The sequence below is a fragment of the Prionailurus bengalensis genome, chromosome A1 (assembly GCF_016509475.1).
Source record: "Prionailurus bengalensis isolate Pbe53 chromosome A1, Fcat_Pben_1.1_paternal_pri, whole genome shotgun sequence".
Taxonomy (NCBI): domain Eukaryota; kingdom Metazoa; phylum Chordata; class Mammalia; order Carnivora; family Felidae; genus Prionailurus; species Prionailurus bengalensis.
In genome coordinates, this window is record NC_057343.1 from 91,759,819 (window position 1) to 91,772,337 (window position 12,519).

General features: G+C 41.4%; 1 pseudogene; it reads right to left on the reverse strand.

Annotated features, from left to right (window-relative positions):
- Positions 1–110: 110 nt before the first annotated feature.
- LOC122471750 lies at positions 111–1,125 on the reverse strand (annotated as a pseudogene).
- Positions 1,126–12,519: the final 11,394 nt, after the last annotated feature.

A 12,519-nucleotide genomic window follows, 5' to 3' on the forward strand; every position in this document is an offset into this window, starting at 1 on the left:
GAGACAGAATGTGAGTGGAGGAGGGGCAGGGAGAGAGAGACACAGAATCTGAAGCAGGCTCCAGGCTCTGAGCTGTCAGCACAGAGCCCGATGTGGGGCTCAAACCCACAAGCTGTGAAATCATTACCTGAGCCAAAGTCGGATGCTTAACCAACTGAGCCACCCAGGTGCCCTGGTTCTTGTCTTTTTCAAGGGAATGACACAGATACCAGTTAACTTCAGACATAAATGTTTTTAAATGTTTAAATATATGTGTTAAATATTTAATAGAGACTACCAGACAAATGGAAACATGATATATGACTTCCTAACTAGCCACAGAGTAATCTTAAACTATATTCGTTTAAGTCAATATTCTTTTTTAAATGTAAATTATTTGATTTATTTTTGTAATCAGATCCTCACAAAGTTGTCTTTTCACTGTCTTGTTAACATGAAATTGTACACAAAAGTTGATCACTTGGGGAACAATAATTGTATATTCAGTTTAACAGAAATATAGTTGGATAGTTGTCTTAAAATTAAGATTTTGTCTGTTACATTGTCTTTCACCATGCAATCATATTATAAAATGTTTTAATTTCAAAATGAAAAATAGCTTGTGTTGTTGGAAAAAGCAAAGTGATCTACAATATGTCTTCCCTGCAAGAGGGAATTTAGATTTACAATTAAGGGGAAAATCTGTATCAGACTTCTGCAGGAGAGTCGTCAGCATACCTTATCCAGCCCTTACTCACAATCCTGTATATAGCTTTGCAGAGACCTGGTAAGTATCTCTCCCGGGCAACCACACTTTCCACATCATGAAAGTACAGGTTCTCACATAATACATGATGATAGAAAATGAAATACAATAAAGTAGATTTCTGAATTTCAGTTCTGAGTCTCCTTGTCAATACCAGTAGATAAGTGTGTGGGCAGTAACACTACTCCAAGAGATACGGCAAAAAATGTACTTGACGGTTTGGAAGTTAAGCAGCCAACAGCTAAAGTGGTGATTCTATCTTTGGCCAATGTCTCTCTAAAGAGAGGTCTGTGGTCTGGGCCACTGGTGCCTTGGGTCCTGGTAGAAAAGCCCTCCTTTTGGTGGGTGTTTTCACTCTCCCCAAGACACTCAACGCTGAGCCAGCATTATCTCCCAAGGTGTCAGGTTCCAGACTCCAAAAACCGAAAGTTCATTGGGCCCGAAGGTTCAGGCAGTGCTGGTGAGTGGGGCTCATACCCTGGGGAACAAAGTGGCTTCGTGCAAGCCCCACTTTCCTCCCCACCTAGAGCATCCTGGCACCCTGGGTCTACATCTCCACTCAGAGCAGAGGCTGGTGCCGAGGCTTGGGACACAGGCTAGATGTGTAGGGAAGGAAGAAACTTCCTGAGCTGGCTGACAGAGAATGGGGCTGTGGGTCCCATTCCACTATCCTGCCGGGGCCTGCAGCCACACAACAATCTAATTAAGAATTTAAAAAACACCAGGGCGCCTGGGTGGCTCAGTAAGTTAAATGTCTGACTTTGGCTCAGGTCATGATCTTGCAGTTGGCAAGTTCGAGCTCCACATTGGGCTCTGTGCTGACAGTCGGAGCCTGGAGGCTTCTTCGGATTTTGTGCCTCCCTCTCTCTCTCTCTCTGCCCCTCCCCTGCTCACACTCTGTCTCTCTCCCTCAAAATAAATAAACATTTAAAAAAAAAAGGATTAAAAAACATTATTTCAAAAAAGTTAAGTGGAAAAACCTGTTGTCTAACATATGAATTGAAAATAACAAGAGTCACATTGTGGTTCTTCCCTGCCCTCCCCTCCCCCCAATTTGTTTTCCTATCGCTATCTACTGCAAGGCCTAGAATAACAATCCAATGGCAATAAAATAAATTATGGTCTCTAAATTAGCATTTAATGGGAAAAGGTTCCTTTAGAGAAACAGCTGATTCCAAGGACAAGGCAGGGAATACCCAAGGGAAGTTTGGCGCCTGAAAGCAGGGAAGCTATCTGAGATTATTGGGTCATATCAGAAGGACACAAGAGCCAACCTTGCAGGGATTCTGCTGGACAAAGTGGAACAATTTGAAGATCAAAAAGGGTAAAAACTTCAGTGGATTGAAATGCATCCAGTGCTGTAAAAATCTGCACTTCTGCTTCTGGCTAAGACACAGCAAAGAAGACTGGACTTACCCTTCTGCCTGAAAAAAAAAAAAAAAAAACAGCAACAATAACAAACACAGGCAAAACATATGAAATAATATTTTTTAGACACAAGACAGGAGGCGACAAAGGACATTGGTACAATTGTCTAAGCTTACTGCTTTGACGGTTTTCAGGTCAAGGCACAAAAAAGGCATTTGCAAAATCCAATATCCATTCCTGATTTAAAACTCTTTGTCAAACTAAAAATACAATGGTGCTTTTTCATCTGTTGGCAGTAGGCTATTTAGTGGTAGGTTTTGCAGTTAATATCCTACTTGGTGGTAAAAGTGGAAATGTTTTTTCCTCTAAGATAAGGAAAAATGCAGGGATGTTTGCTTCTATTCATTATTTTAGTGAAGATGCTAGTCTGTGCTATAAGGCAAGAAAAAGAAAGAAAAACACCTAGATTGGTAAGGAAGAAGTACAACTACCTTTATTTGCAACCAACACAATCTTCTATCTAGGGAAATCTTTTTTTTAAATGCTTTTATTTTTAATCTCTACATCCAACATGGGGCTTAAACTTACAATTCCAAGATCGAGAGTCAGTAGCATGCTCTACTGGCTGAGCCACCCAGGTGCCCCTTGTGTGTTCCTTTAAATATAGTATACAAGAAAAGGCAAAACTGTAAGGGACAGAAGTCAAATCAGTTGCTCCCTTATGTAGGGAGTAGTAGGAGGAAAGGAATGACTGTAAAGAAGCACAAGAAAACTTTTTATGGTGATGTGAATGTTCTATAGCTTTTTTTTAAAGTTTATTTTGAGAGAGAGAGAGAGCATGAGTGGGGTAGGAGCAGAGAGAGAAAGAGAGTGAGAGAATTCCAAGCAGGCTCCACGCTATCAATGCAGAGCTGATGCAGCACTCAAACTCATGAGCCATGAGATCATCCCCTGAGCTGAGACAGAGTTGGAGGCTTAACTGACTGAGCCACCCAGGCACCCCTATTTTTCTAATAGTGACGTGATTATGTACTTGCCAAAAATCAACAAACTGTATATCTAAAAGGGGTGTATTTTACTATAGGTAACTTGTGCTTCAAAAAACCTGAATTTCAGAAAAGAACACCTGGGAAAAAACCAATTAATGTAATCGCCCATCTTAAAATATCCAAGGGGAAAAAAATCACAAAGTCCTATACATAGATGCAAAAGTGTCATGGAATTCAACATTCATTCACAATAAAAATTTGCAGGGGCACCTCAGTCTGTTGAGTTTCCAACTTTGGCTCAGGTCATGATCTCACAGTTCTTGAATTCAAGCCCCATGTCGGGCTCTGTGCTGACAGCTTGCTCAGAGCCTGGAGCCTGCTTCGGATTCTGTGTCTCCCTCTCTCTCTCTCTCTCTCTCTCTCTCTCTCTGCCCCCCCCCCCACTTGCACTCTGTCTCTCTCTCTTTCTCAAAAATAAACATCAAAAAAATTAAAAAAAAAACATTAGACAAAGTCAGCCATTACCCCCACAACTATTTTTCTTGCTGAAAGATCTTATAAGAACTAAGTTATTTGGTTAGTACACTCAGGTGCAATAGAAGTTTTGTATTTAATGTTGATAACCAAAAGACATACCTGTTTTGAATAAACCAACAAACTGAAACTAGCTTTAACACCAAATATTTTTCCCAGATCACGTGAACCTGAAATTCCTGTGCATTAGTTTCTATTATATTTTTGATAGTTTTTTATGACTAGTAAGTTCATGTCAGTGGTTATGTATTTAAATCATTAAAAGACAAGTCTAATACAAATTAACTTTAAAATATCATCTAGAGGTAGAAAATACCGCACATCTACAACACACATATAGAGACACACATAAACATGCAGACAGACGTAAACAGAGATTTCCGAGCTTCTGTTTTACTGGTTATAAAAGAAGTTGGATCTCAGTTGTTTTTCTGGCAGATGGAATAAGTCAAAGCCACCTGCTCAGATGGCTAAAGCTCTTTCAAATGAATTTCCCCCGTTTATTTTTCTTCTGATAAGAATTACCTTCCCAAAGTTTGTGCTTTGATCTTTACCTCTTAAGGGCACAGGGAAAGAATGCAAGTCACAAGCCTATTAAGATAAATAGGGGAGGTTTGGGGATGGGTACAAAAGGATAGGTGAGCTTTGAACTGCCTCTGGAGCCGCATCTCCAGCTTTGCAAGGATCTGTGAGGTAAAAACAGTTGCTTTTGGGGCCCCTGGGTGGTTCAGTCGGTTAAGTGTCTGACAGCTCTCGGTTAGTGAGTTCAAGACCCACGTTGGACTCTGCTGACAGTGCAGAGCCTGCTTGGGATTCTCTCTCTTCCTCTCTCTTCCTGCGCCTTCCCTATTCTCTCTCTCTCTCAAAATAATAAATAAACCTTTTTAAAAAACTAAAAGAAAAAACAGTTGCTTTCAACTCCCCCCAAGAATTGCCTTGTAGCCTAAATGACGTCATAAGTTGACTCGCCCACTCAATTGCATTATTTTCTATTTACTTAGGGGGAAAGTCCTAAAAAGATTTCTATCGGGCTTTGAGTGTCAGCTTCCAATGTGGCCAAATTTCTGATCATAGAGTTATTAAGTCCTTTTAAGTACCTTGTCAGGTTTCAGCTTGGACAAGCAGTAAATATTGCTGGCAGCCTTCAATAACCCCATGGACCCAGGAGGCATCCTCAAAGAGGGTGCAAAAGATATTATCTTCGCAAGATCCAGAGCCATTCACAAAGATCAATAACCAGTGCCCTGGATTTGGAAAGGTAAAGGACAATGTGAAATTTTGTTTCTCCCTATTGGGTACTACAGACAGATCTAGGACAGCTGATTCTGGTACAAATCCTCACCCATAGCTAGCTTCTGCCAGTTTTCCCAGGACCCCAACTGTTGGCTCTGAGTGGGGTTTAAAGTAGAGGATGTGGGGCGTCTGGGTGGTTCAGTCGGTTAAGCTCGGACTCTTGATTTCAGCTCAGGTCATTATCTTGAAGGTCATGAGATCAAACCCAGTGTCGGGCTCCATGATAACAGCATAGAACTGCTTGGGATTCTCTCTCTCCCTCTCTCTCTGCCCCTCCCCACTTGCTTTGTCTCTCTCTCAAAACAAATAAAATTTTAAAAATAGTTTAAAAAAATAGAGGATGTAACTCGGCAGAGTTTACCAGAATTGGGCAAAATATTTCATTGATTTTAATTTTATTTTTTCCTTGGATGTTTAAGGGAATAACATAGCAGTAGGCCAGAAAAATCCCTGAGTCCTATCAGCTCTGAGAGGGACCCATACAGGGGCCATCCTTTGGAGATGGATATGGGGATGTCCATAAGGCCACTAACTTGGTGGACTTTTGTTTATGATCTTATAAAGGCAATTCAGACTGAAGATTACTAGAATTGAGTACTCACATAAAGGAGGGTGAAGGTGAGCCATAGGAGTCTTGTGGTTTAGGTCTTTTGTTTTAGGGATGTCTTATATCTTCAATGTTTCATTAGCCTTTGGCAAGAAATCTTTTAATGAAGCTACATAGGAATTTTGAAGCCCTTTGGAGCCTTCTGCTTGCCAATTAAAATAGCCATCCCATTCTGTTTGTTGATTCGGGAACCCTTGCTTTCAAGCACATTTCTTTTATTTATTTTATTTATTTATTTATTTATTTATTTATTTATTTATTTATTTATTTTGAGAGAGAGAGAGAGAAGGCAGGGGAGGGGCAGAGGGACAGAGAGTTAGAGAATCCCAAGCAGGCTCTATGCCCAGTGCAGAGACTGACACAGGGCTTGATCTCACAACTGTGAGATCATGACCTGAGCCAAAATCAAGAGTGGGACACTCAACCTACTGAGCCACCCAGGCGCCCCTCAAGTGCATTTCTTAAAATGAACTTATCAGATTGAACATTCCTCATAAAGCCCATTGTCATTCTAGGTTGTAATTTTCCCTGAGGGCTGGCAGCAGTTTGGTGGGACCCTTAGCCACAAACTTAGTTCAACCCATGTTTCTGTCTAGTCATATTTTGGGATTCCCCACTTTGACAGCTACCACCAGGTTCTTGGGACACAAAATTCTAGGTTTTCTTTAGTAAGATTTTTGGCCATTTTTATAGATATATAGAGCTTGTGGGACCTTAGTTCTTAAGCAGGTGTCCTGGAAGGTGGCATGCTTAACTCTTTAGAATTTTAAGGATCCCATTTCTTTGACTAAGCCTTTGGGTCTTTCAGAGCCAAACTGATACCTAAGAGGGAGGTGGCGTAGGGTAAAAGATTGTGTGGTAGTTATCAATGTACCTCATCACACGGAAATTTCTTGAGGTTGGTGGGTTACCTAGTCTTCCTCTAACCCATTCCAGGAAACAGTAATATTGCTACCATAGCCAGGATTTAAGCCCAGGAATCAAGGGGTAGAAACAGAGGCATCTCTCACTAATACCCCTAGTGACTCACCAGCAAAATTTTTGCCTCCTGTTCCCACAACCACATGTTCTGCTGGCCCAGAGGTCTTAGTTCCAGAGAGTGGGAGGCTTCCACCTGGAGACATAGCAATAATTCCACTGAACTATGGCCACTTTGGAGTCTTCATGCCTCTGAATCAATAGAGTCACCATGCTGGCTGAGGTGATTGACCCTGAGTACCTCAGGGAAAATGGACAGCTGCTCCACAGTGGAGAAGAGGAAGACTACATTTGGAATACAGGTGACCCCTTAGGATGTCTTTAGTATTGCCATGCCCTGTGATTAAAGTCAATGGAAAACTACAACAACCCAGTTCAAACAGAACTGCTAATGGCTTTTAGTATTTATGTTACAGGATATTAAGGAGAAGCATAAACATCACTCAAAAACATTACCTCCTTGGGGCGCCTGGGTGGCTCAGCTGGTTGAGTCCCCAATTCTTGATTTCAACTCAGGTCATGGTCCCAGGGTCGTGGGATTGACTCCCAAGTTGGGCTCTGCACTGAGCATAGAGCCTGCTTGGAATTCTCTCTCTCCCTCTTACCCTCTGCTCCTTTCCTCTGCTCACACTTTTTCTCACTGTAAAACAACAAAATAAATAAACAAGTACACTGGGGCACCTGGATGTCTCAATCAGTTAAGTGTCCAACTCCTCAATTTGGCTCAGGTCAGGATCTCACAGTTTGTGAAATGGAGCCTTGCGTCAGGCTCTGTACTGTCAATACAGAGCCTGCTTGGGATTCTCTGTCTCTGTCTCTGTCTCTCTCTGCCCCTCCTCCACTTATGCTCTCTCCCCCTTCTCTCAAAAATAAATAAATATGGGCACCTGGGTGGCTCAGCTGGTTAAGCATCTGACTTTGGCTCAGATCATGATCTTGTAGTTTATGAGTTCGAGCCCTGCATTGGGCTCTATGCTGACAGTGAAGAGCCTACTTGGGATTCTCTCTCTCTCTCTGCCCCTCCCCCACTTGTGCACTCTCTCAAAATAATAAACCTTAAAAAAATTACTACATCAACAAATAATATCACATGTGGTCCCTGTCATTGTCCCTAAAAAAAATTAAATAAATAAACACACTTTTTTTAAAAATAAAAAATAAAACTATTACCTCCTCTTCTGGGGAAGGGGTTAGGGAGTTTTTGGTTACATACAAGATAGTTGTATCATGTTAGGTGGAAGTATGACCTTGTTATTGCCTTTATATAGAGCTTAAGTATGGCTTAAGGTGATGCATATTGGTACCAAGTAGACAAGGGGTGATGTTGGTGATGTTTAATTTTGTATGTCAACTTGACTAGGCCACAGGGTGCCCAGATATCTGCTCAAACATTATTCTGAGTATGTCTGTGAAAGTGTCTCCATATGAGATTCACATTTGAACTGGTAGACTGAGTAAAGCAGATTGCCCTCCATAATGTAGGTGGGCTTCATCCAATCAGTTGAAGGCCTGTAGAGAACAAAAAGGTTGACCCTCCCAGGAGGGAGCTTCTGACTTCCTTGAGCTGGGACATTGGTCTTTTGCTGTTGGACTTGAATTGAAACATCAGCTCTTTTTGGATCTTAAGCCTCCTGGCCTTCTGTCTGGAACTCATGCCATGGGCGCTACAAGTTCTGAGACCTCAGACTACATATAATATATATATATATATATTCTGTTTCTCTGCAGGACACCAAATAATACAGTAGTTAATCATATCTGCAAATGATGAGTGTATTTTTAATTCAGTCATGCTTGTTTTTTTCTTGCACTGACTAATGCCCCTTAGAGGGAATGATAATTGGAATTAGTCTTGTTCTGATTTTAAAAGAAATCAGTACCCAAAATGACTCATCACCAAGTACAATATTTTCTGTTGGCTTTTGGTAGCTAGCTTCTTCAGGCTAAAGAAGATCCCTAGATTACTAAGTTTTTTAAATCATGAATGAATATTGGAAGTTATCAAATGCTTTCTCTGCATCCATTTAGATAATCCTGGGTTTTTTTCTTTAATCTGTTAATGCAGTGAATTACATTAATAAATTTTAAGTCGTTAATCTGCTAATGTGCCTTTTTGGGACAAACCAGACATGCTTATGATGTTTTTAAGTATTTCAGTTCACAAATGTTTTGATTAGGATTTTGGTGTCTATGCTCCTTAGTTTGGCTGAAAATTGTATTTCTTGTTCTAGCTATGTTTTTTAGCCTCATAAAATGAAAAGCTTTTCTTTTTTCTGCTCTGACAATTTCCTGTGAAGAAATGCGTTCTGCTACAACACATGATTTTGTATTGCAGATCAACGCAGTGTTATTTTTTTTCCATGTTTACTTATTCATTTGGAGAGAGACAGCATGCACAAGAGCACAAGAGCACAAGAGCGGGGCAGGGGCAGAGAGAGAGGGAGAGAGAATCCCAAGAATTTGTCAGCACAGAGCCTGATATGGGGCTCGAACTCATGAACCATGAGATCATGACCTGAGCTGAAATCAAGAGTCAGACACTTAACCGACTGAGCCACCCAGACTCCCTGTGGCCCACAGACTGGCTCACCCCCTATGGAAAGTTTCTTGGTTCATCTGAGATTTCCCCCCCAGAACATTAATATTTTATACTTCAGGTAAGAGGATCTGAATGCAGGTAACCAACAGAGCTGAGAGCAGTCCACCTGGGAACAGGACTGATCCTGACACCACTGTCTCTCTCAGCTCAGTGTGACCACCTGCTCTCACTCTGAAATGCTTTTGTGTGGTCTTCATAACTCAGTGACATGAACCCTTCATCATATTCCCTTTATCCAAGGTTCTTGCCCCTTTTTATTTAATATTTATTTTTGGGAGAGCACAAGTGAGGGAGGGGCAGAGAGAGAGGGGACTGAGGATCTGAAGCAGGCTTCTCACTGACAGACTGACAGCACAGAGCCTGATGTGGGACTTGAACCCATGAACCATGAGATCATGACCTGAGCCAAAGTTGAACATTTAACCGACTGAGACACCCAGGCGCCCTGCACCTTTCTTTTTTTTTTTAATTTTTTTTATGTATCTCCCTCTTTCTTCCCCTCCCCCACTCACACTCTGTCTCTCTCTCTCAAAAATGAATAAACATTAAAACATTTTTTAATAAAAAAATAAAAGTGAAATATGAAATTATCATATGATCCAACAATTCTACTGTTAGGTATATGCCCAAGAAAACTGAAATATATTGTATTAGTCAGGGTTCTCCACAAAAACAGAACCAATTTGTGTGTGTGTGTGTGTGTGTGTGTGTGTGTGTGTTGTGTGGAGAGAGAGAGAGAGAGAGAGAGAGAGATTGAGAAAGATTTACTTTAAGGAATGGCTCACACAGTTATGCAGACTGACACGTCAAAAATCTATAGAATGGATCAGCATGCTGGAAACCCAGGAAGAGCCAATGTTACATTTCAAGTGTGAAGGCCATCTGCTGGTCAGTCTTTTGTTCTGTTCAGGCTTTCAGTTGATTGCATGAGGGCCACCACATTATGGAGGAGAATATGCTTTACTCAATGTCCACCAGTTTGAAACTCATCCAAAAAATACTCTCACAGAAACATCCAGAATAATGTTTGACCCACCCAAGTTGACATATAAAATTATCCATCACAAATCCACCCCTTTGTCACCTTGGGACCCATTTGCATCTCTTTAAATCATACTTAATCTTCAAATAAAGATAATAACAAGATCATACTTCTATCCACCAAACGTGACGCATCTATCCCTCAAACCAAAAATGTGCTAATCTCTCCCCCAGAAGAAGAGGTAACGTCCTTAAGTGATGAATATTCTTCTTCTTGGTATCTGTAACTAAAATACAATGATACAAAGGAAAAAATGCTTAAATACTATGGTATAAAGTCAACAAATCTTCTCTTACATTAAGGGAATAAGAAGGAAGAAAACAAAGCTTTATAAACAAACATGTTCATAACACAAAAAATGAACTCATGATAATTACAATCCTTGTTTGTATAACTGGTCACATGGTTGTAGCTGATATTTATAACTACCTTCTTCCACTATCCATTTTATATTCCCTTTTCCCTCAGCAAGCACATCAGCTGGTCATGGTTCTTAATCCAGTGACCCTGAAGGGTCTGGGTCATCCATTAGCAGTCTTATCTGGATTGAATTGTTTTCCTTTGGTCATAGTTACAGGTCATTAATAGTGCCGGGCAACCACCAGCTCTATATAGTTTCAAAACATCTGATTCATCTCCAAAGAAAACTCTTTTTTCAATTTTTTTTTTTTTTTAGAGAGAGAGAGAGAGAGAGAGAGAGAGAGAGAGAGCACGCACAACGGGGGGAGAGGAGCAGAGGGAGAGAGAGGGAGAATCCTAAGCAGGCTTCATGCTCAGCATGGACCCTGACGTGGGGCTCAATCCCATGACCCTGGGATCATGACCTGAGCCAAAATCAAGAGTCAGATGCTCAACCGACTGAGCTACCCAGACGCCCCAAGAAAACTCTTTACCCATTAAGCAGTTACTCCCCCAATCCTTCCTCCCCCACCCAAACCCAGGATTCAGCAACCACAAATGTGTGCTTTCTCTCTGTAAATTCACCTATTTTGGATATTTCACATAAATGCAGTTATGTAGCCTGTCACCTTTTGTGGCTAGTTTCTTTCACTTAGAATAATGTCTTTGAAGTTTATCTACATGGTAGCATGTGTCAGTACGTCATTCCTTTTATGATGAATAATATTCCGTTGCCTGAATATATCATAATTTGTTTATTCAAGCACCCCTTGATGGACTTTTGGGTTGTTTCTAACAACAAAATGCTGCAATGAGAATTTGTGTATAAGGATTTGTGAGGGGGGCAGGTAGGGAGGCCAGGCCAGGTCTGACTGCAGTGGAATGGGAGGCTTCTAAAGGCACACACCCCTCACATGTGTCCACACAGGACATTCAGGGAGGGCTCAGGGGGATATCCTTAGGTACAGATGACCATGCCTTTCAACATCCTTGAATCAGAGACCATGCCAGACATGTCGTTTCTCACACAAACCACGTCCCCCGCTCTTTCAACAAAGGGGAAGGTGGAATATGTATAGCAACCCAAACCAGGGATCAGAAGCTTTGAAGCTAGCCATTAAATGAACCCGAGGACATACAGTTTTACATTTTTTAATGTTTATTTTTTAAAGATTTTTTAAATGTTTATTTATTTTTAAGGGGGGGGAGAGAGCGAGCAGGGAGGGGCAGAGAGAGAGGGAGGCACAGAATCTGAAGCAGGCTCCAGGCTCCAAGCTGTTGGCATAGACCCCAATGTGAGGCTCGAACCCATGGACTGTGAAATCATGACCGAAGCTGAAATCGGAAGCTTAACTGACTGAGCCACCCAGGCACCCCTAATGTTTATTTAATTTGACATAGAGAGTGTGAGCGGGAGAGGGGCAGAGAGAGAGGGAGACACAGAATCCGAAGCAGGCTCCAGGCTCTCAGCTGTCAAGCACAGAGCCTGACTCGGGGCTCAAACTCACGAACCTTGAGATCGTGACCTGAACCTCAAGATTATGACCTGAGCCAAAGTTGGACACTTAACAGTCTGAGCCCCCCAGGCACCCTGATAATTATAAATGAATGTTGCAATAAAAGTCATCTGGTTGTTAAATTGGAAGGTAGTCTAAATATAAGCGTAAACATAAGTATATAACCTTCCAACAAACCGATATCAGCAGCCCTGGGCTTTAAATTCCATTTAATTTTGTCAGTTGAAATACTGGAGCTGAAATTATGGAATTTCATAATTTACTCCAAAGTAAAAGTTGTTGAGCTTTTACCAGGGTTGTCTGAGGAGTCCCTTGTCTCCCCTGCTGTGTGGCCTTGGGGGAGTCACTGTACCTCTCTGGCTCCATTGTGTCATCTGTGCAAGGGGAGCAATGACCCTTTGCCACTGCATGGGGCTAAATTAATTACAATGGATTTTCCTTTCTTCCT